This window comes from Acomys russatus, chromosome 27 (genome assembly GCF_903995435.1).
Source record: "Acomys russatus chromosome 27, mAcoRus1.1, whole genome shotgun sequence".
Lineage (NCBI taxonomy): Eukaryota > Metazoa > Chordata > Mammalia > Rodentia > Muridae > Acomys > Acomys russatus.
Genome location: NC_067163.1, coordinates 33318515 through 33340676, shown reverse-complemented (window position 1 = coordinate 33340676; position 22162 = coordinate 33318515). Strand labels below are relative to the sequence as shown.

General features: G+C 41.7%; 1 pseudogene; it reads right to left on the bottom strand.

Moving 5' to 3' along the window:
* Positions 1-1471: 1471 nt before the first annotated feature.
* Positions 1472-2061, bottom strand: LOC127210239 (40S ribosomal protein S7-like; annotated as a pseudogene).
* Positions 2062-22162: the final 20101 nt, after the last annotated feature.

Genomic DNA, 22162 nt, shown 5'->3' with positions numbered 1-22162 from the left:
AAGAAAATGAGGCAGGAGGGTGATTAGACTGAAAGTTAAGAATGTGCCAAAGGTGAAATGACAGCAAGAGAGCAGGATTGACAAAGGCAGAGGGTCTGAGGGAAGCTACCCTGCATCCAGAAGGTGGTTTCCTACACAGCCTTCCAGCCTGCAACTGCTCTCTGTGTCTAAGAGAATGTTATTTCCCAGCATTCAGGAGGCAGATCCCTGTGAATTCAAAGCCAGCCTGGTCTACAAAGCAAGTCCAGGACAGCCAGGGCTTGTTTTAAAGACAAACCTGACAGAGAAAAACACAGATACACACACACACACACACACACACACACACACACACACAGAGAGAGAGAGAGAGAGAGAGAGAGAGAGAGAGAGAGAGAGAGAGAGAGAGAGAAGTTAGATGGACAGCTGTTTGAAGTGGCTTTTGGTTTCTTTGTTTTTTGGAATGGACTTTAATATAAACTACTTACATTACTACCCCCACTCTACATATTCCTTATGTACCGCTGTTATGATTAGTGTAACCGGTATTTTCTAGAGCGCTAGCATGAATATATCCATGGGTGCAGATTGTGACATGGCTTAGACGATGTAGAGTTACCTTCTACAACAGTGGAAGTGGCCTTAGGCCTTTGAAATGAGGTAATTAATGTTGTTGTTGTTTGTTTGTTTTGTAGTGCATTAGATAGGAGGAATAAAATATTACATCCAGGTGCCTAGGAGGTGAGCGAAGAGAAGAACCCCAGGAACAACAGGAGGAGGGGGACAGGAGGAAGGAGTGGGAGGAAGGGGTGGAAGCATTTGCTCTGTCCCTTCCACCCCCAACCAGCTTTCAAACTGAAGCAATTTCGTGTCTCTGTAGATGGAACTGAGAGGTTTAGCCCAAGCAGGCTCTGAGGGTAGTTAGTCTGTTCCCCAGGACTGAAGTGACTCAATTAGCATTTGCCAAAATATATTAGCTGCACACCAGCCTACTGCTGCTTCCACTATTATTTTCTCCCTTCTATGGCTTCCTTAGGGCCACCAGACCCGTGTTACTATCAGGGCACTGCTTGCTCCCCGCCTAAGTCTTGGTTTCCGAGGCCTCGAACCAAGCATCCATCATCTCCTCTGCTCTCCTTTATAGCCCTGTGTTGTAGGCGACACGGTAACCCGGGCTGTTGGGTAAATGTCCAGTGCAATTCAAGTCTGGAGCTGTAGGGATTTGCTTTGTTCTCTCCCCATAGACCAGCTCAGTGTTTTAGCCATTTCCCCCAAGAAGATAAGGCTTAAACTAAGCAATTATCACGTTAAAATTGTTCTTGACATAAAAAATAAACTAATCCATAAATAAGATTGTAATAATTATAACTGGAAAATATCTCCCAATAGCCTACAAGCTTAAAAAAAAAAAACAAAAAAAAAAAAAAAACAAACAAAACAAAAAAAAAAAAACAAAAAAAACTATGAATGACTCTTTATTCAGCCATTTTCTTTATAACGGAAACTCTGGGAATTCAAAGTTCTTGCGAGTGAGCTTCTTATACACACCGGAAAAAGTTTCCACTGTGTGCTCTGCGTTGTTCTGCTGTGCTTTGTCTAAATGAACCTTCGTGAGCCGCTGCCATCCAGTTTCACACGGATCCTCTTACCCACAATTTCACGTGGGAGGACCAAGTCCTCAAGGATGGCTTCGTGCTCTGCTGTCAGGGTGCGGCTTCTGGGGCGCTTCTGCTTATTTTTTGCGCGGCTCTTCCGGGTTGGTTTGGGCAGAATCCTCCTCTGAGCAATGAAAACCACGTGCTTCCCACTGAACTTTTTCTCCAATTCATGAACTAGCCCGATTTGCATTTTCTGGAAAGATTTCAGCCGAGGAACTGGTACAAAAATTATGGTAGCTTTCCGACCACCACCAACTTCAATTTCCTTGTCTGCAGTGATGTTGAGTTCCAGAGCTGGCTTCATCTCAGAGTTGCTGAGATCTGCCTTCATTTCTAGCTCGAGCAGGGTCTGAGAGACGCCAGACTCGAATTCGTCTGGCTTCTAGCCATTGGGCTTCACAATCTTGGCGCCCGAGGTGAACATGGCTTCGTCCTGATGGAGCGCCGGCTTAGAAAGAGGCCCAGCTATCGCGAGAACCTAGCATATTCACGCCATATAGGTACATAATTTTACTTAGTTATGATTACAGCAGTGATTCAAATTACTACACAAAATCTACTTCAAGAGAAAATAGAAAGTTTCTGTCTTACGACCAACATCATTAGAACTAATGAAATTTATCAAAGAATATGCTATCTATCTCTTACCGTGCTAGCTGGTTGGGTAGGTAGCTCCAGAAATTTCTTGGGTTTTTTTGTTTTGTTTTTTTTTTTTGTTTTTTGTTTTTTTGTTTTAAGTAAAGCTGAGCTCCTTTTTAGAGAAAAATACTTCAGTACCTCTGAAGATCCTTGGAAAGTGTGAAAACTTAGCCATTTGTATTACTAATGGTTAGTTTTTGTCAACTTGACACAAACTACAGTCACTTGGGAAGAGGGAGATCACATGAGGAATGTCTCCATCAGATTGGCCTCGGGGGACAAGTCTTGAGAGGATATCTTCTTTACTAATGATCCGCGGGGAGGGCCCCGCCCACTGTGGGGAGGGCCCCGCCCACTGTGGGCGGTGCTACTTCTGGGTCAGTGGTCCTGGGGTGTGTAAGAAAGTAGGCTGGGCAGATAGCCAAAGCAGCTTTTCTCGTGACCTCTGCATCAGTTCCTGCCTTCCAGATCCTGCTTTGATTGAGCTCCTGTACTGGCTTCCTTTAATGATGTATGCCAAATGGACACATTTTTCCCGAAATTAGTTTTAGCAGTGTTTTATCACAACAGAAAATAAAAAATACAGCCACCCAGTAAAGGAAATGTAGCAGTGATAATCGGCTTAGAGCCAGCCACATGGAAGCTGAGGCCTGTGGGCCTTATAGATTCCTGAATAGGTATGCACACAGCCAATTTGACTCTGGACTGTTACAAAAGGAATATTGGCCTGGGAAGAGATGTTGTCGTTGTTTTCATTTTAAGACATTTTTATATGCTTTTATATGGTTTAAGTTTGATGACTAGATAAGCTGATTACCAAAGATACCTGCTGAATTGTTTTCTTAAAAAGGAAGAAGAATGTACTTTCGGTGCTAGAAGATCAAAATCCTGGAGCAAATGATATGGGGATAGCTTCAGATGAATTGCATACTCCGTAAAACATGTCTTGGAATTGCATTGCTGCTGCTTCTTGTGTTCTTTCTTCTTCATCCAATACTCAGAGAAATTATATGAACTAGGCGCAGAGTTCTTGATGGGCTAGTTAACACAGACATGTTAGTATCTTAATTACCAGCCATTCTGGAAGGGCATAAATTTTGTAAAAAGAACCTCAGGGAACCATATTTAACCTAAGTAAGTGTTTTGTTTTGTTTTGTTTTTAGTAGCAGAAATTCAAACGGATACATTCCTGGAAGAAGAGGTATGTGTTGGATTAAAAAAAAAAATCCTGACCTGCAGTTATATCATATAAGAGCATGTCTAGTTAATTTGTGCAAAGACACCTCAGAAATTGTTAAGACCTTTGGAAAGGAATTGAATAGATAATCTTAAGGTTTAGAGAAGAGAGCGAAACAGGAAATTGTAAAAACGTCTTTACTGAAGGAATGGTATTTGTTGGAACTTGGAGTGAGTGCTGGATACCTAACATCTCTCCTGAAGAATGGTACATGGGTTGAAAACCAGAATCTGCCCAGAGAAAAGATCTCTCTGGGGATTCAATAACTAGTGTGTCAATCTGTATCTTTAAATGCCTCTGTAATGCTAGGATTTATTGTTCTTTTGAGATGATGCTCTTCTTGATCCACTGACTTCATGGAGGTCCTCAAACTCTTCCCTCAAGAAGCTTTCATCATTCTGTTTTAGTCACTGAGGCTATAAGACTAGATGAAACAACTGACAGCATATTCTGGAAGCCTCGTTGATGTGGCTTGCTTGTGAAATGTTCTCTGTTGGCTCTTGTGTTCGGTTCCTAGCTATTGCTGCTATGTGAGTGGCTGTGGTACCTTTGGGAGGTGGAGCCTTGCTGGAGAAAGTGGGCCATTGTGTGTGTGGGCCTTGAGATTTTGGAGCTTGACCTGACTTCTTGCTTACCCCTTGCTTCTCAACTACAGATATGCGTTATCACTAGCCAGTCTCCTGCTCTGCCAGCCATTATAAACTGTGCCTCCTTGGAACTGTAAGCCAACAGAAAGCTTTCCTCTCTTAAATTGTGTTCTATTGGGTATTTCATAATAGTAACAAGAAAAGTAACTATTTATACTTTGTGGAGTTGTAGAATCATGATCAGATTGATCATTTTTTGGGGGTCTTTGGGTCACAGGACGCATAGAAATATGTTGATTTTTGATATAAAAGAAATAAATACCTGCAGATGTTTTAAAAGTCATGTGGTACTTACTAAAATAGTACATGATTCTTTCAACCACATTTGACAATATGTAAAGAAAAATATTAAAAATAGTATGTTTATCTACTTTTGTATATTCATTATCATTATATCTTCATTGGAATTACATGTAAACATTAAGTCGATGTTGAAATTTTTAATTCATTTTGATTTCTAAGGAGTATATTCATGTAAATAAAACTGCACTATTTAGAAAATGTACTTAGGACTTCAATTAGAACCTTTCCTCTCACTAATGTTTTAAGGAGTCAGCTCATTTATATGTTTCTCTTGCACTTCTTGTCACAAGAAAATCAAAAGAAGAAATGTCTGCATTGAGACTTTTTTTTCTTTTATGGTCTGGCCCTAACCCCAGGGAATCTATTGTGTGAAATACTGCTATAAAAAAATCCATGCCATTCTATTTGGCTGAACAGAAAACATTAAATTGGGTTATCATTGAGTGTTTAATAGTTAACAAAACTTATATTCATTAATAGCTAATGCTTTGCTTTGAAACATGTACGATCTTGTTTCCTTCTGCCCTCAGGGCTAACTTCTTTGTTCTTTATAAGACATCAGACACAGAATAAATCAGCCATGAGCTAGCTGTTCATCAGTTAAATTAGTGGCAAGGCATAAAAAGAGTAAATCTTGCCTAGAATTTGCAGTTGTTCACCAAAGCAAATAATTTTTGCTTATTTTTCTTTATTGTTTTGTATTATGCAATTACATTCTTGTCCCCAAACATTTTTCCCACTATGGGAAATATTCATTAATTTATTTATTTTTCAATGTTTAGAAATGCACAGAGTTAAAATTGTTAAGGATGGTATGGAGATTAAACACATAGAAGTAATGCTGCCTTTTGGATGACCTTCATGGCCAATGAATACTTAACTGTATTCCCTTATTCAGATTTGAAGTCAGCCTTAAATACATCAGTGTGGCAAGCTGTTGACATTATCCCAATGTAGTGAAAGTCCAGTTGAGAAAAATCTCTTTGTTCTTCTTGGCTGTGTTCTATGACACTCTGAGCTTTCATTTCAAGTGGAGGTTGATATTACTGCCCACAGGGAGGATGACCTGCTATAACCTGACCTACATAATATGTTTGTCTTTATTCTCTTAGGCCTTTTGACATGCCCTGGTAGATGCCAGCATTTCATTGGAATGGATGACTTTTATTGCTTTGGGGATCAATAATTATTCTAAGATATTTTGAAGCATGTTGAGCAACACAAGTTTGCCTTCCTCCCTCTCCATTTTTAGACACATGACTCTATTAAGCGAAATTTAATCCGTATGTTTCTGATTCCTTTACACTTAACTCATCAAAATGTTGTTTTGTAAGAGTGCTTTGAAGTCAGGGAAGCCTTTTAAGTCATTTTTTATGAGACTTTTTCAAGCCTCTTTTCTTAGGAACAGGAAGTGGCATTTAGCCAACAGCTAACAAACTCAAACACCAAAAGGTTCAACTTGGGTTTGGATCTCTGCAATGATGAGTGTTTGAATGGACCCCTGACATGACCCATCTTTGCTGTATATTACTGCCAATAACCATCATAACAGTGCTAATTACCCAGACAACTCAAGGGTCCTAAGCAACTGCCAACTCTCAAGTGTTTCTCTAATCAATCTACTTCATGCTAAATTATGACTCACTTAACTTTAAAGGGACTACTTTATTACCCGTTCAGCCTAGCTAACATTCGTATGTGTGTGTGAAGGGGGGAGGGGGGGAGATGTCCATGAGCGCTATTTAAGTTGTCACTCTCACGAAGCTGGCTAGTTAGAACTTTAAAAACCCAGTCACTAATAAAATCACACAGAGTTCAAGTTCATAGGACAAGTAAATGTTGATTGATCATGAAGGCTTCCAGCCACAGAGACAAAGAGATTACTCTTGACAATCAGGTCTGGGGACAGAAGATAACAGAGATCCTGCAATGCTTTGGAGAATAAAATGCACATTAGAATAAAGAATGAAGCATCTGGCTTCAGAAGTAGTTATCTGATTTATACTCAACAGTTGTTGGAAGTATAAACCAGCCTCCATTTCCCAGGAAATTTATAGCCCAAACAAGTTACAGTGGTTCTCACTGCCTAATGCATTTGAAGTGATTCAGTCCAGCAGTGGAGAAGCTTTGACATTCTCCTGCTAAGTCTTCACTCAACACCCTGCAAGTTATACAACAATGAATGTACCAAAGGGTAGCAGCTGATCTAGGTTAAAAGCTTTAACTATGTCCAGAAAGGGGCAGCATGCAATAATAGTTTTAGAAACAAGAGTGTCAGTAAGGAACAGTGAAGTGCAGAATTCCCTAGGAAGGTAATGGACAGTGTGACTTCATACTCCATATCCAATATTTACAACCTAGACCAGGGAACCTGGGTATGTGGAACAGAAGATCTTTGTGGAGGTAAATAAACCAGGATAGCATATGATCACATTCGGGCATCAGGTCACACTGTCCAAAGACTGACTCAGACCGTCTGGCTATCAGTGGATCTATAATCTTGAGAAAACGGCACTAGTGATAGAACCTGTTTTAACAGACCATTGTGAAGATTGAATAAGATGATATGTGTCAAGTCCCTGGTTGTGTCTTGATGGTGACGATGATGGTGATACTGGATAGAGCTAAGAAGTCATCTTACCAGGAAGCAGTCATTGAGCTATTAGTCATCTCCAGAAGGGCGTTGTGGGTACCCTGTGTTCTTCAGTCTTCTGAGGATTTCTCATCCAGTTCCATGACTTGTTTATGGTTGACTCACAGGTAAATGTCCTTTTCCTTGGGTTCTTTTTTCATCAGAATGCTGCCATGGCCCATCTTTAGCTTTTCTTTTTGTGCTGCTTTCTTCCTCCTTTCAAGTTTTTCTCTCCTGTGCTGACAACTTTGCATACCATGTCCCACCTGCCTTTGCTACCTTTTCTTGTCCACATGGTAAGATCTCTTGACCTTTTCATACTCAAGCACTTGTCCTCTCCAGAGCCGTCTAACTAACCCATTGCTTGTTTAGGCGTATCTCCTTTTATGACTTGATTCAACCTCGCTTCTTCATTACAACCTTCATCTTGTTACACTGGAAAGCCATTGAGTGTTTGTTCCACTCCCTTTGAGAGAACTGAAAAGGAGAGATGGTATTTTATGCCCTTGAATGCCTACCTCTCACAAGGCCCCACACCCAGCAAAACCGAGTGTCTCGGAAGTAGTTCACCAGCATGAACTTACTCTTCATGTGGGAGACGTACGCAATCGTGCTCCATGGAAAAGCAGTGCATATTATATCTCCAACATTATGTGCTTAGGATCATGGCTTGATACCAAAGCAGCTCTGCCTGGTCTGACATTTTCCTTGACAGGTCAGTGTGTGGCACAAAGGATACGCACAGCATTCCGTGAGTGGGTGTGTACAGTCAGAGGGTGCACATACTACGCTGAGCTAATTAAGACAAAAAGGCCAGTGTTGTGTGTGCTTATTCAGGTATGGTGTTGTAGTGCTGTCAGGCAAGTTCCCACTCCTTATAGCACCGTGAGTTTCTCATCAGCCCAATCAAATGACAATGCACACAGCATCTTCTTTTTCCAGCTTCATTGTTACTGTTGTCACGTTTCCCTCACTCACTGAAGAGCTGTTGAGAAGGCCCTGCATGGTCTTTAACGCTAGGCTTGCCTGTGCGCTGTGAGAGCTGCTGGGAGTCCTTGATCTAAGAGGACCAAGAGGGGACTTAGAGCTCAGCAGGTGGCCTGCTGGCAGGAGCTGCAGGTTCTCACCTGGTCTGACATGACTTCCAGACCCACCGGAAGACGTCTATATATTTAAGTCTAGAATTGTGAAGTGTAACGTTGGGTGAGCTGCTGAATGCTGTCATGAAACACTGCTGTCATTTCTCTTCCTCTGAGATCAAGGCCAGTCTCTCTCGGCGGTCGTTACAACATTCACACTTCCCCAAGAAGGTCCCGAGGGCTGATTTACAGATCCCTTCCTATTACCCAGTTATGAAAGCGGTCTAAGCAGGCATAGAAACCGCTTTAAAAAACAATGTAGAATGATGGCAGTGTATTTTATAAGGCAAGGTTACATATTATTCAGTAAAACTTTCCTTTTTGTTTTTAAAATATGCAGCTGTTGCTGTCTCCCTCCCCCGCTCATTAGTGTGTGTGTGTGTGTGTGTGTGTGTGTGTGTGTGTGTGTGTGTGCACATCTGTGTATGTGTGTGCACGAGTGAAGAGAAATGGTTCACATGCTGGGTATTGATGTAAAATTTATTTCTTATTCTGGGTTGCAGTAAAGTAATGTGAAGGTTGCTGTCTTAGAAACTGTGAGGCAACCTGGGGCTTGGATGGTGATCAAGGAAGCCCAGCTCCTTGGTAATACTGAGAGATGACGGCTTGGCACAGGCTCACGGGGGCTCTACTCATCCTACCTTCAGTTGTTCATGTATGTACGTGGAAGACAAGGTTATCTAGATAACATATAAATGCCCACGTCTAATTTGATTCATTTTTCTCTTAATTAGCGAAGCATCTACTGCATATCTACTGGATGACAGGGTCTGCATTCTGGGCAGTAGTGTAAAAGTCAGTCCCTATTTTCCCTCTTGGAACCCAAGACATCTCCTAACAAAATGCCCACGGTTTCGAGTAACAGTTAACTAGTTAATTGAGTCCCTTCTACACCAGCTGTCATTCCTCTCCAGTGAAAAGCCAATAAACAGGAACTGGTCAAATAGCAACTAGACGGAAAAATATGAAAACTGAGGCTGTCATATAGTTAGACCCTCCGGATTTGAGGCCATAGGGAGAGTAGTAAAACGTCACATATATGCTTAGCTTCCTACATTGGGCATGCAGTCTCTGTGCATGGAACCAGAGTGCTGCTGCTATGGTGCTTGTCACTTGGCATCCTGGATTTCCTTCTTCAGAAGGGAGAAAGCCCCTTTTCTAGGTGGATGCTGATGCAGATTTCCAAGTTCTCTTTGGAAGCAAAGCCACACAGCAAGTGATTTCTTTCCCTCTGCTATGAATCCCAGTTCCCACTCCATTCCTAGTTGCCGGATGCCAGACTGTGGCATTCAATGCTCTCCAAGTGGAGTGCCTTCTGAATGCCCAGGCATCAACGTTGTGTGTTTAGTTAACTTTTAAAGTAAGGAAAACAAGGCACTGGTTTTCTGAGGGAGAGAAGAAGGCCCCTGCCAGCTCCCCGCCCCACCCTCTGCCCTGCCTTGCACAAGCCTTTCCCACATCTGTTTACACTGGAGCCTCAGAAGCTGACAATATCTTCCCTTCCTTCCCGCTGTGTGATGAACTGGAAAGCTTCCCCTGTAGTTGGACCATTTTAACTTCAACTATTTATACTGTCTCACGTATACAACCCTCTTCCCCACCAGAATCCCAATGGAGGAGCCTGACAGCCTCCAAACTCCTGTTTCCTTTTTCTCTCCCTTCTCTTTTCTTAAATATAATTTAACTTAAGATCACCCCCACTTCACTGCAGGAAGTCTCCTTTTAAACATGATTACATACTTCGAGAATGGAGATGCTCATTTAAAAAAAAAAAGAAAGAAAGAAAAACAGCTAAGTTTTAGTGTGTAATGGTTGTCCCTCTGCTTCCCGGTTGCATATTTTTGGTGACACATCCATAGCAACAGTGGTTTTATTTATAAGCAAACAGAAGGAGAAACATGGACTTTGGCTAACCTGGGTGTACAAAGCACACCGTTGATGTGATAACGATTGTGCCCACAAGTAGGGATGTGGTCCAAGGTTTAGCAGGGGTTTTTCTTTTTCTTTCTTTTTTTTTATTTTTAATTTTTAATTTTTAAACTGAATCTCTTCTGTGGGAGGAAATTCATCAGCTATCACAACACATCATGATTTAAACTGGAAAATTTCATTCATAAAATGAATTTTAATTTAACAAAATAATAATCCCATGTCCCACTCCATTCCTAGTTGCTGAGTGCTGGACTGCAGCATTTAAAGACCTCCAAGTAGGGTCCCTTCTGAGTGCCCTGGCGTTCAACACTGTATGCTTAGTTACGATTACAGTAAAGAAAAGAATCCAACAGCTTTTCTGAGGCAGAAATATTCCACATGATTTGATGTGGAAATGTATTACTCAGTTAAGACACTTTAAAGTTGGCTTTTAAAAAACAAGGGAAAGCTAGCAACCAGGTTGAGTTCTATGGAATTACTTAATAAGTAATTCATCAGATCTATACTGGGGACTTCCTATGTTCAATGCTGTATAGACTGAGAGTTAGACGGTTACTATCTCTAGCCAGTGGAGCAGATATCTCCACAAATAACAGAATAGAGGCAGTGTACACTAAAGCCTGGATTGGCAGAGGAGGTTATATTGGGTGAGATATGGTCAGAGGCATAGGGTACTGCCTGTTTCTAGATCATACAGAACTGGGGAGCATGCAAGAAGACAGAACAGTCCTGAGGTTGAAGGCACAGTTTCAACTACTGGGCAGGAAGAAGGAAGAGAATTCCTCATTGAGTGGTCACATGAGTGGATGCTGGTTCTCTCTTTCCTACTCAATATAGAAACAGAGATCTCAGCAGGACGCAAGGGAGTCTGGGACAGAAGAACACTTGCGTGTGTTCCAGTTATGTGCTCTTGTATAATAAATCATCCCGGACTTCATGACTCACCATTGGCTAAGCTGGCCTCTGCTGCGATGACTTTCACTGTGTTCCATGCCGAGCTCACCTAAAGGGGTTGTAGGATAGCACAGGGGGTCTAAGATGCCCTTGACTACTTACCCAGTCATCTGTGAGTGGCTGAAAAGAGAAAGCTTGTCGTTTCTCTAGCAAGGACTTCTTCCATTTGGGCATCACAGCAGAAATATCTGGATTGTTTATAATGATGGCTCGGGGAATGTCGATTCAGTTAACATTAATTCTGAGAGGTTCTTCATACCAGTTGACACAGGGGATGCTATAAGGATTCAGGGTATCTTTGAGATTCCGTCTAGACACTGATCCACAGCTGCAAAGAAGCATAACACACCGGAGTGGCTTGTGACGGCATACCTCATTCTTCTATGTCAAAAGAAAGGAGCTGGGCCTGGCCTTGGTTTTTTTTGAATATTTCTCAAGTGAGAGGCAGAGCTTAAACAAGGTCATTGTGAAGGGCTAATTATTGTGTCTAGAAGAAGGTCTTTCCTTTCAGAACTAAGTCATCATGAGGAATTTACATGAACTGGGTGTCATTCAAAAAATAAGCAAGAAATAAACAACAGACAACAGCAAAAAACCCAGAAGATAAAGCCACCATGGGACTCCAAAGCAGTTGTTACACAATGCAATTTAATAAGAAATTGATTTTCAAAGAAATTTGCCAGTAAAGTGCTTTGGAAATGAACATGTCATTGATATCTTCATGTCTAAGATGCTTTGAAAAACAATGTTAAAAACAGGAGGATCAGAAATTCTAGATCACCCTTGGCCACCTAGAAAGTTCAAGGGCAGCTTGGGACACATAAGACCTTGTCCCTACAATAATTAAAACTATGAATTTAAAAAATGAGAAATAAAAACGAATGCTATAAATACTGGAAGGAGACATGGGATTTCCTTCTTCACAACAATATTAGCATCTCAAATATGTATTAGCCATTTTTTGGCCTTTTCCTCTAAATCTAGTATCCACTTAAATATATAATGGGCCTTGTCTTAGGACAAAGCGTTGGTAGGGAGCTGACATCTTTTTATAATGAGAAAGTAGTGCAGTTGTTGTCTGGAGGGAAACTTTTTTTGGTTGTTTGGTTTTATTTTAATTACGCTACATAGCACGCATGGCTGTCTAATGTTATGGAGGGATTCCTGACCCACACACCTTCTACCTGAGGAATTTCCAGTAGTCCTTATGAAAATTGCAGGTCCACCTCCCTTTCTCCAGATAAGAACCTGTTCAGCAAGCACCTGGGATTCCTGGAATGCCTTTCCATGCAAATGAGGCATCTCAGCACCTTAGCCCTTCAGCCAGTGATTTTTACCCACCCTGGATATCCCTGCCCCATCCCCAAAGTTCTATATAACCTTTGCTCACCCCAAATAAAATAGATCTGCCTCCCTGAAGCTGGTCCTAGAGGTTGTCCTTTCTATCTGTGCTTGCCCTGTCTGTGGCCACTGATCCTTTTGTCCTCTTGACCCGGTATCTGCTGACAATGCCAGTGGGCAGGGTGGGTTACAAAAATCTGCACAAATTTCAATCAATATCTCATTCCAAGTACAGTATCTAACTGCTTCAATGTTCTTTATTTTAAATATGTGCCATTTATTAAATTTTATGTCAGATTATTTTCTTCATGTAGACAGGAAGAGGAAAATACAAAAGAAGTGGTAAGTAACTTCAAATATTGATTTTAACGTTTATTAACTGCATCTAATTCGCTGGGGGAAATGAGTCCATACAGCATTAGCGAGCCCACAGAGATTGGCAGCAAACAATCTCTTTCCAGGGCAGGGCCCTCTGGACTCAGCCTGCTTCAGGGCCTCTGGTCCACCATTGGTAGGACAGCCAGAGCCATATATCCTCAGGGACATATTAGATGTACACATCTTCTAGGGGATGGGCTCAAGTTCAGGCTATGGGGTGGAGTGGATGTGGGACATGGAGTGCTTTATAATTAAAGTGGGATTATGTAGGTCCAATTCTGTCTCAAGTATGATGGAATTAAGTAGGAAACGAGAAATTTCAGTCTTTTTCTTATCGGTGAAGTCAGAGTAAAAATTTTCTAAACATTACCCTAAATATTCTCCGTCTATAAACAGAGAGACACATATCTTACTGTAAATTTAATTCTGCTCATGTCTGGGGGAGGATTGTCAAGTCTTTATCCCTAGTAAACAACTGAGCTTATCAAGATGAGATGCAGAGCAAAGAAGGCTGGCTTCAACCAGAGGGAGAAATGTTCATTTTCTGCTTCAGCCTTAGGATGTGGATAGTTACATTTCTTGCGTTTGTCGCTGTCTCTCACATGTGTGCACCTGCTTCTTTTCTTTGGTTTTAGTTCAGGCTGTAACATAATTGCATTGTAAGGGTGAGCACTAAATCAATCACTTAGCTTCTGAGTTTTCCAGAACCTATGCGATTACTGAAGTGTATGAAATACAGCTTTAGTCAGACTAGCCAAGAAGAATGATGCAGGAAAACTGTGTATGTTAATGTCCACTTCTTTCCCAGCACTCAGTATTATTTTAATGTTTAACTTAAAAAAAAATCTATGACCATCCTAACCTCCAGTGTTCTTATGTTTGCTTCACTTTACGTATTAGCCATTATTTTACAATGGAGCACTTCATGTGGCTGACTTTAATAAAGTGAAGATGTTTATTTAACTCATAGCTGTCAATATTCAAGGTCATGGTGCCTGCATAAGTGTAATTTTGGTGAGGGTTCTCCTGGCTGTGTCGCAGCAAAGTATACTTCTAGAGGGAACGCCTGTGGAGCCAGGGACCATATTTAGACTAGAGTCTCGGAAGCTGGATGGAGCCAGACTCAGGCTTTACTAACAATTTTCACTCAAGAGTTTCCTTAACGCCTTTGAAGGGACCCTGAGCATCTCACTGTACCCCGTACCTTACACTTCGATGGCACTGGCGCACTGCCTGGGGATCTTATGGAGGACACCTGATACTCAGACTAGTGCTTCCTTGAGCATTTCCTTATTGTCATTTCTTTTTCATTGCTGTTCTAAAACCTATTATTTTCATATTCATTCCCCTCTCCATGTTTTTTTTTAAAAACTAACTCTTACCAGTGCATAATTTTATTTCTGGATTTTGTTGTTGTTATTGTTTGTTTTGTTTTGATTTATTTTTTCAGAGAAGCAGACATTGATTATTTCAAATCCAACAAGTGACTTTGAAGAAATTGATTAGTAAAACACTAGTTCTCTAAAGGGATTCAGATTTTGTGTTTAGGAGATTTTGAATTCCAGATTTTTTCCCTTTAATTCTCTACTTTTACTGTATGAGTGTTTTGCCTTCATGTGTGTCTGTTAGTCATGTGCCTGATACCTGTGAAGATCAGAAGAGGGCATCAGAGCCTATTGGAACAGGAGTTAGAAGGTAGCTATGAGCCCCTCTGTGGTTGCTGGGAATCAAATTCAGGTCCTCTGCAAGAGCAGCCAGTGTTTTCCAGCCCCTCATTTCCAGATCTCTTTTTAATTGTATAGACTACCTTGTGGATTTTCCTATGGATTTTAGAGACTGAATATAATGTTGAACATAGTTGTATAAAGTGATCTTTGTACAGAAGGACAATTCTCAGACCCAAAGCAGCCTTACCATATGCAAAAAAAAAAAAAAAAAAAAAAAAAAAAAAAAAAAAAAAGACGGTGAGATGGTGACAGAAAAGCAGGAAACAAGACTGCCATGGAGTGAACATCCTTTCCTTTCACAGGTTGAAAGATGACCTTCCAAGGAGTTGGGAGTTGGGGGTCTTCAGGGCAGTTAGGTCATCATGGTAGCACATACATGAATGATATACTTATCAGTAAGATTTCTTGCCCCTTGTGCCTGCATGAAACACAATGAAAAGATGCCCATCAGTGAACCAGGTAGTGGTAATGTGATCTTAGACTTCCTAGTCTCCAGAACAGTGAGGGAGAAATAAACATTTGTTGCTTGAAAGCCACTCATTTCACAATATTTTTGTTTTATCAGTCTAAATGGATCCAGACAAAGAAACCTCAGCAAAACATTAGGTTTCTTCTTAATTGGCATTACTGACCTCTTAAAGGAAGCATAGAAATCACTTGCAAAGACATCTTTGCATTCAGTCATGTTGGCAAGGGTTGGGGGTTGTGCTTTCTGCTGAGCTGGCTGTGCAAGGAGAAGCAGCAGTGTCAGTAGAGGGAGCTAAAATAGCAGGACTGTAAGCAGAGGAGAAACATCAGGAAAGAAAAAAGCCAGTTCAGGGTTTTTTAGCCATTGTAGATTGGGCTTCAGGGAAAATGCTATCATAAGAGACCACCCCAGGAGTGTACAGCTCAAACGCGAGTTTTTGAACCAAGAGGACCTCTGAGTGTTGGTGGCATGATGTATCTATTTTAAGTGCTTATCGCTGCTCTCCTTTTCTTTGGTTGAGAGGACTTTAGGTCATGCATTTATCTTTCTTTGAATACATACAGTCAGTCGATGCCTGGGCCATGAAGAAACACTCTAATGTGGTAGTTAGCCATGGCTGGGAGAGCAAGGCAAAGGCAGGTAGCCTGAATGTCTGCATGAAACTGAGCAAGTGGTGATACAAATCAGGAGATATCATTTGGTGGCTGCTATCAGCCAGGATAAGTGCTGGAGTATGGAGATAGTGTCTCCTGAGGTAAATTTAGTCCTGGACCTTCCACAGATGCTTGCAGATCCAGGAGGAACTAGGAAATTCATGTGCTCTGAAGGCAAAGCCAGTGCTACAGTATGTTGTAACCTGCAAGACAGACAAATAGCAGTGCTTTACTGCAGGTCATGTGACGGGGGAAATGGCTATTTCATCTTTGGTTAAGAAGCCTTGTTTCATACAGAAGGGTGTAGTCTTGCAGAAAACCATGAGAGAGACATGGAAGGATCAAAGAGTACACCAGCATACCCAGAGGTGAGAGGGCAGGGCCACTGATAAAGGGAGAGCCAGAGAGCCGGGTGACAGCGCGCTCCCTGGGTGGACATTTGCTTCTGGTAGTGTCCTGTTGGAGGTGGAATTCCAAACCCCAAACTCTAAGACGTTCTCTTCACTCTAGTTTCTTCCAGTCTCTGAATCTCTTTATCCTAAAGTGCAAGGAAGGGCCTTCTCTGAGACTCCTTTCCCAGAAGAAATGCAAGTTCTCATCAAAATACATTAACTAGGAAAGATTAACTCCTGTAGAGAAAAGGCTAATAGATGCCTATTGCCCCTGACATCTCTCCTGGACATACTTTTCATTTCTTCTGAAAGTTGCTTTGAGAGGTCACCCTAACGATTATCCACACATCCGTGTACATGTTCATCTCCTACTATAGCAGGTCATCACCACCCTCCAGAGACTTTTAGGGCCTTTGGTACCCAAGCTTCTATTTTTCTCCATAGCTTGGGAAGTTATTTAAGCTTCAACCATGCTCCATATGTCCCTCCTAGGATTCTCATTCCTTGCGTGTGATTCCTATTCTGTCAGTTTTCCTTGTGCCTGGTGGTACATACATATGTCTTTTTTTCCATTTACTAGTCTAGCTAGAGTCAGTTAATTTCCAGAAACCTTCAAAGAACAATGGACCTACACTAGAAATGTCCACCCTCCAAAGAGGACATCTTGCGCTTGCCAATGCACAGTGAGGGTTGACTCTGAAAACAGGAATGATCTGCTTGCACTACTCCTCCTTTTAGTTTTTGTGTTTCTTCTTCTCACCAGTTCCCTCAAATTAAACCCATTATCCCTCAACAATAGGCCCAACGAAGGAACAAATCAATATAACGTAGAAGCCATAGGGAGAGTCTGGATAGGAGCATAAATTCCTGAAATAAGGAACAAGCGCTGGGAAAGAGAGTCTTGGCCAGAGACATACGTAGAGAACCAGCCAGAGAAATTGACCCAGGGAATAAATGAAGTAAGAACAAAGCCAGGAGGATGGTGACGAATTAATTTAGATGAATACCAAATTGATGGTCATAGTAAAGAGCAATAGTAAGAACATAGATTTGCAGGTGAAAACATACAAAAATTGGTTTCGGAGACAGTGAGGAGTGTGTGGTTTGTGGGTGTTGGGCTTTAGGCTCCATGGGGAGTTTAGGGTTATTCACGAAAGATGGTAGTTAAGACAATAGGTACGAAAGAATGCATCCTGGGAGAAAGTGTCCCAAAGGAAGTAGTACAACAATTCAAAACAGAGCTAGGAAGATATAAACAGAAAAGAAAACAGGAAAAGAAGAAATGATTGAGTAGTAGGGAAAAAACCAGGAGAACACTGGTCAGGGCATATAAAATAACATCAATGTGTATGTGTGTGTTTATATATTTACAAAAGTGTCAGATAATACAATGAAGTCAACAAATGTAAGTTTTGGATTTAGATGTTTTGGGAGCCATAGTAGATGCCAACTCAGGACCTGCTGAGACTCAAGGACCAGATTGACAGGCTAGGCAAAGGCTGGATTTGAGAGGCAGTGGGCCAAGGCCACCTGTAGGGTGAGCCCAAGCCCTCTGGTGTTTTTATTTACAAAAGGCTATTAAGGGCTTTTGAAGAGTACAAAATTTTCTTTTCTTTTTTTTTTTTGAGACAGGGTTTCTCTGTGCAGCCCTGGCTGTCCTGAACTCTCTTTGTAGACCAGGCTGGCCTCAAACTCACAGTGATCTACCTGCCTCTGCCTCCCGAGTGCTGGGATTAAAGGCGTGTGCTACTATGCCCAGGGGATTTCTTAAAAACAAGCACACACAGAAAAACAAAAACAAAAACAAAAAAACCAAAACCTGTACACTTCCTTTAGTCTGAATTTTAATGACCTAACTAAGTACATTTAAGAGCTGCATTCTTTCAGCCCTATGAAACCTCCCACTTTGTTAATGAGAGAATACAATTACTGTCTAACCAAAATAATTGAATGGCTAAGTAAGGTCATTTACAGGATTGCATAGAGTCATGAATGCAAATAAGTAATTTTGGGTAATGTTTATCAGCCTTCCCAGCTGAAGTCACTGGCGCCAAAACCTGCAGGGCAAACTAGTAGGCATGCTGGCTACACCCAGCGATGTGCTGGTGGAATGTGTGAGTCTCGGTTTAGGATTCAGAATGTGTGCTAGGAGTGAGCCTTGGGTACAATATGCCTCCTGAAGATAATTCTACATATATATTTATATGTGTGTGACAGCTTTATTCCTTGGGGTTGTTCTTAGTTTATTTCATTATTGCTCTCTGTCTTTGTCTCTCTCCTCCTCCTCCTTCTCCTCCTTCTTCTTTCTCTCTCTCTCTGTCTCTGTCTCTCTCTGTCTCTCTCTCTCTCTTTGCTGACTTTAAGATCATTGCTCTCTTGCGCATGCGGCCTTCTCTTGCTATCAGATAAAAGTTCATTGACCTCGACACTGCCTAAGCCAGACCTGAATGAACCCCAAGCTGCCTCTCAGTCTGGTGCCTGAGTTTCAGAGCTCAGCAGGGCCAGTTTCCCACAGTTTCCCTGCAGCAGCTGCCTGCACCTCTCCACTTGGCTGTGTTCCGAGAGCATAGCCTGCTGGCCCTCATTCATCAAAGTTCATGATGCATGATCAGCAATAGAGGCTTACTTTCACAGAAAACACATCCAGTTTGATTCTGTACTATTTGCAGAGAAAAAAAATTTAAATTAATAGAAGGAGCCGTGTATCACATTCTATCCACCTCAAGCCACAGGGATGCCATCACAGAGTAAAACAAACAAACAAACAAACAACAAACAAACAGTCCAATACTGTATTTTGCTATTAGTGGGAGCCTGCAAAGGAAGGAATGTGATCAGTTTTCAGCAGAGACAAAGGAAGAACAGTATGATATGGCTGTGAAGGGCTGGCTTAGGGATTAACAGTCCAAATTGGTCTTTCAGTTAGTATTGACTATGGAAAATCTCAGATATGATTGTTAGGCATTTATAGTTTGTTGACAAATAATTCTGTGTGGGCATATTCTAAAACAAACTTGGTATTCTTTCTATCATAACAACCCTCAGTATTTAGTGCATGAAGAAAAGAATTTTTTAAAAGGAAATTACTCTTATATCAGACATTAGAAATCTTATGGAGGATAGTTATGGTATCAAGCCCTCCAAAAGACTTAAAAATGTAGTCCTGCTGATGCACTGATATTATACCATCTTCTTACCCTCTATTTTTCCCTTCACCCTTAAAAGTATGTAAATTGAACCATCACTTATGTTGGCCTTGGGGACATTTTTCATTTAAATATTTAAATAAATCTTTTATATTTAAATATTATACTTTGAATAATGAGCATAATCCCTTTCAGTTTAGATTCAAAAAGTTGATGGGTATTTATAAATGTCTCCCTTCATTAAGTCGGCCCTTACAGAAGTACCATTGCACCTGTGCTTGAAGACGCCAGGGAGCTTCTTCTTGGTGAAATAGGTGATCCATGGCCAGAGAAGATCAACAGAATAGGGCTGAACACTTTGTCAATATAGTGAGATTCTTTTATTCACAGTGTGCAAACAGACAGAGGGAACCTCACTTTTCAGCAGCCAGGCATTTAACCACTAAAAATAGCTCATAGAATGTGAAGTCACCAAAAAGACATCACAAGCATGGGAAAAGACGAGAGCCCTGTGATTTGCTTTCCGTGATAAGACTGTTTCAAAGCACCTCAGGGACTGGAATGAGACAGCAGACTCCCAGGCGGTCTCCAGAGGTGCTTATTTTAGGAACACTTATAGGAGATAAAAACATGTTTGTACACTAAAGACTCAGAAAAGAGAAAGTATGCTCTGCTCGCTGCATCTGTGGTTCGAAGGAAGTTGGAGCTCAGTTTGTGTATAAATCAGGCCAGGCACTTCATTAGCCTCCGAGATGCCTGAGCTGAGAGAACCCAGGAAGAGTGAGGTGAGGAGAGGCCAGGGAGAGAGAGAGAAAAAAATAAAAAAGAGCAGCTGCAGGAATTAGTGTTAATCAAGTGGAGGATGGGAGCGTTTGGAAGAGCTCAACGTCCACTCTCGCCTTTTCCTGTCTCCTATTTAATCCCTGGAATTTCTCACGTCTTGTGTATTTTAGAATGGGAAGTGCCCAGCTTAGAAATTATTTTAAGGTCCATCGTGCATAAAGGATGCATGACTGCATTTCTGTAGTCTTTCCCCATCGAAACAACCATCGTTGTTTTCTTTATAACTGATAAGAACCCACTATGTCCAGAGATAAAGGGAGCAGGCCAGTGTGTTGATGGGAGTGATGATGACCTCCAGACTAGGGGAAGGCGTGGGTGGGGGAGGGGCAGGGGCGGGGCTTGCTCTTACCTCTCTGCTTGCCCATCTCAGTCTGAAAGTGGCAGGCAGCGAAGGCAGTGAGAGATGATAGGGTGGGCATGATGGCAGCTCCTGCTGTCACAATTGTCTGCATGGGGGCCTGTAGGTTGAAACTCTAGTACCTTTCACACCCCCTACTTTGCAGACAGGGTTTGTGACAGAAAGCAAGGCTCATTCTGGATCCGAGAATATACTTCTGAAAGAGTTTAAAATACAGTGCTGATGCACCTGCTGGGCTAATAGACAGCCAGTGAGTTCTAGGAGTGGAAGGCTAAAGGTGCCTTGCTAAATCAAGACAATCAGACACTCCATTTGAAGTCTTTTGGGGGACAGCTGGGGAGTGCTATGATGAAAGACAACATCTATTTTTATGTAAATTCTGCATTCATTTCTTTGCAGTCCCCTATAGGTATAGCCTACAGAAAATAGTAATATAACCTGCTCAATTACTATAGCTCTAGGGAGAGTCACTGCAGGAAGGGAAGTGTTCCCCACTGGCTCTTGGCTTACGTGCATTAGTGATACTTTGTGGCTCCTCAGGACATATATGACTGTAATATAGCTTCACTTCACCTGTAACAGCAACCATATGGTGTTACACTTGTAACTTCTTAGGAAGAGCTGATCCCTCTCAGTAACTATGCGTCTTTGAATAGCTGTTGAGCTTCTCTGAGACTCAGTGTCTAAGCCCATAAACATGGTGCAGGACCATCAGTCAATTCTTCACTAACTCTTTTTTTGTTGTTACTGTTGTTTGTTTTCTTGGACTTGTACTGTGCTGTTAGACCTGACACACAGCAGGTATTTGGCATGTAGTGTGGATGGTTACCAGCAATTAAAATCTTGGCTGTTCCTACTCCGTGTGCTTTTGTTAGTCATCACCGAGGCAGCTGAGTTGTTATGCTTCCTCCATTTCCTTTATATTTTCTCTCAGGCTGCTTCGTAAGACTGTGTGCATCTCTAAGTTTGTGTTTTCTGTTGAAGAGCCACTGGCAGGTGGGTTGAAATCCAGGTTCCCAGGTGCCACCTTTAGCAGTTCTAACTCTGAGGATGTGGTAAGGCCCATAAGTACATGGCTGAGAAAAATCTCAGGTGTTTTTGATCCAAGTAGTGGGACTGATCAGGTTGATTGTCCTGGCTGGTCAAGTGCACTGCATTCAGCCGAGCCTTTCTTTCCTCCTCATACTTTTATTTGGCTGTCACTTGTCAAGGGGCCAACTGTGTGCAAGGTATAAATCTAGAATCTGTACTTGCTGCTGTGGCTAGACATGGGCTGTTTACCCAGAGGACCTCTATGAGGCCTGGGATGAGTGTTAGAAGCTGATGATTATGCAAAAGAGTCAGAGAATCTCATTTGCATGCATTCAAGGCTGGGCAGAGCTCGCTTTCCAGGCACAACTTACCCAGCCCCTGATCATGTTGTTTCCAAGGTAGTTTTGTTTTTGTTCTTGCTTTAAAAACAGTGCTGCCATGAACATTTTGTGCCTGTGTGGGAAACTTTCTCCTGGAAACATACCCAAGAGTAGAGTTTTGAGTCCCCCAGTGCATATGATTTCCAAGTTTATTAGACACTGCTAAGTTGTTTCCTAAGTAATTTGGATGAATCTAGATGCTCAACAGCAGCATATACAGGCTGCTATTACAAACTCCAGCAGTGTTTTGCTCCCCCTGCTTGGCAGTGAAGGAATGGATCCCTTGTAATGCAGTGTCATACCTAAATAATTGGACCGCTGTG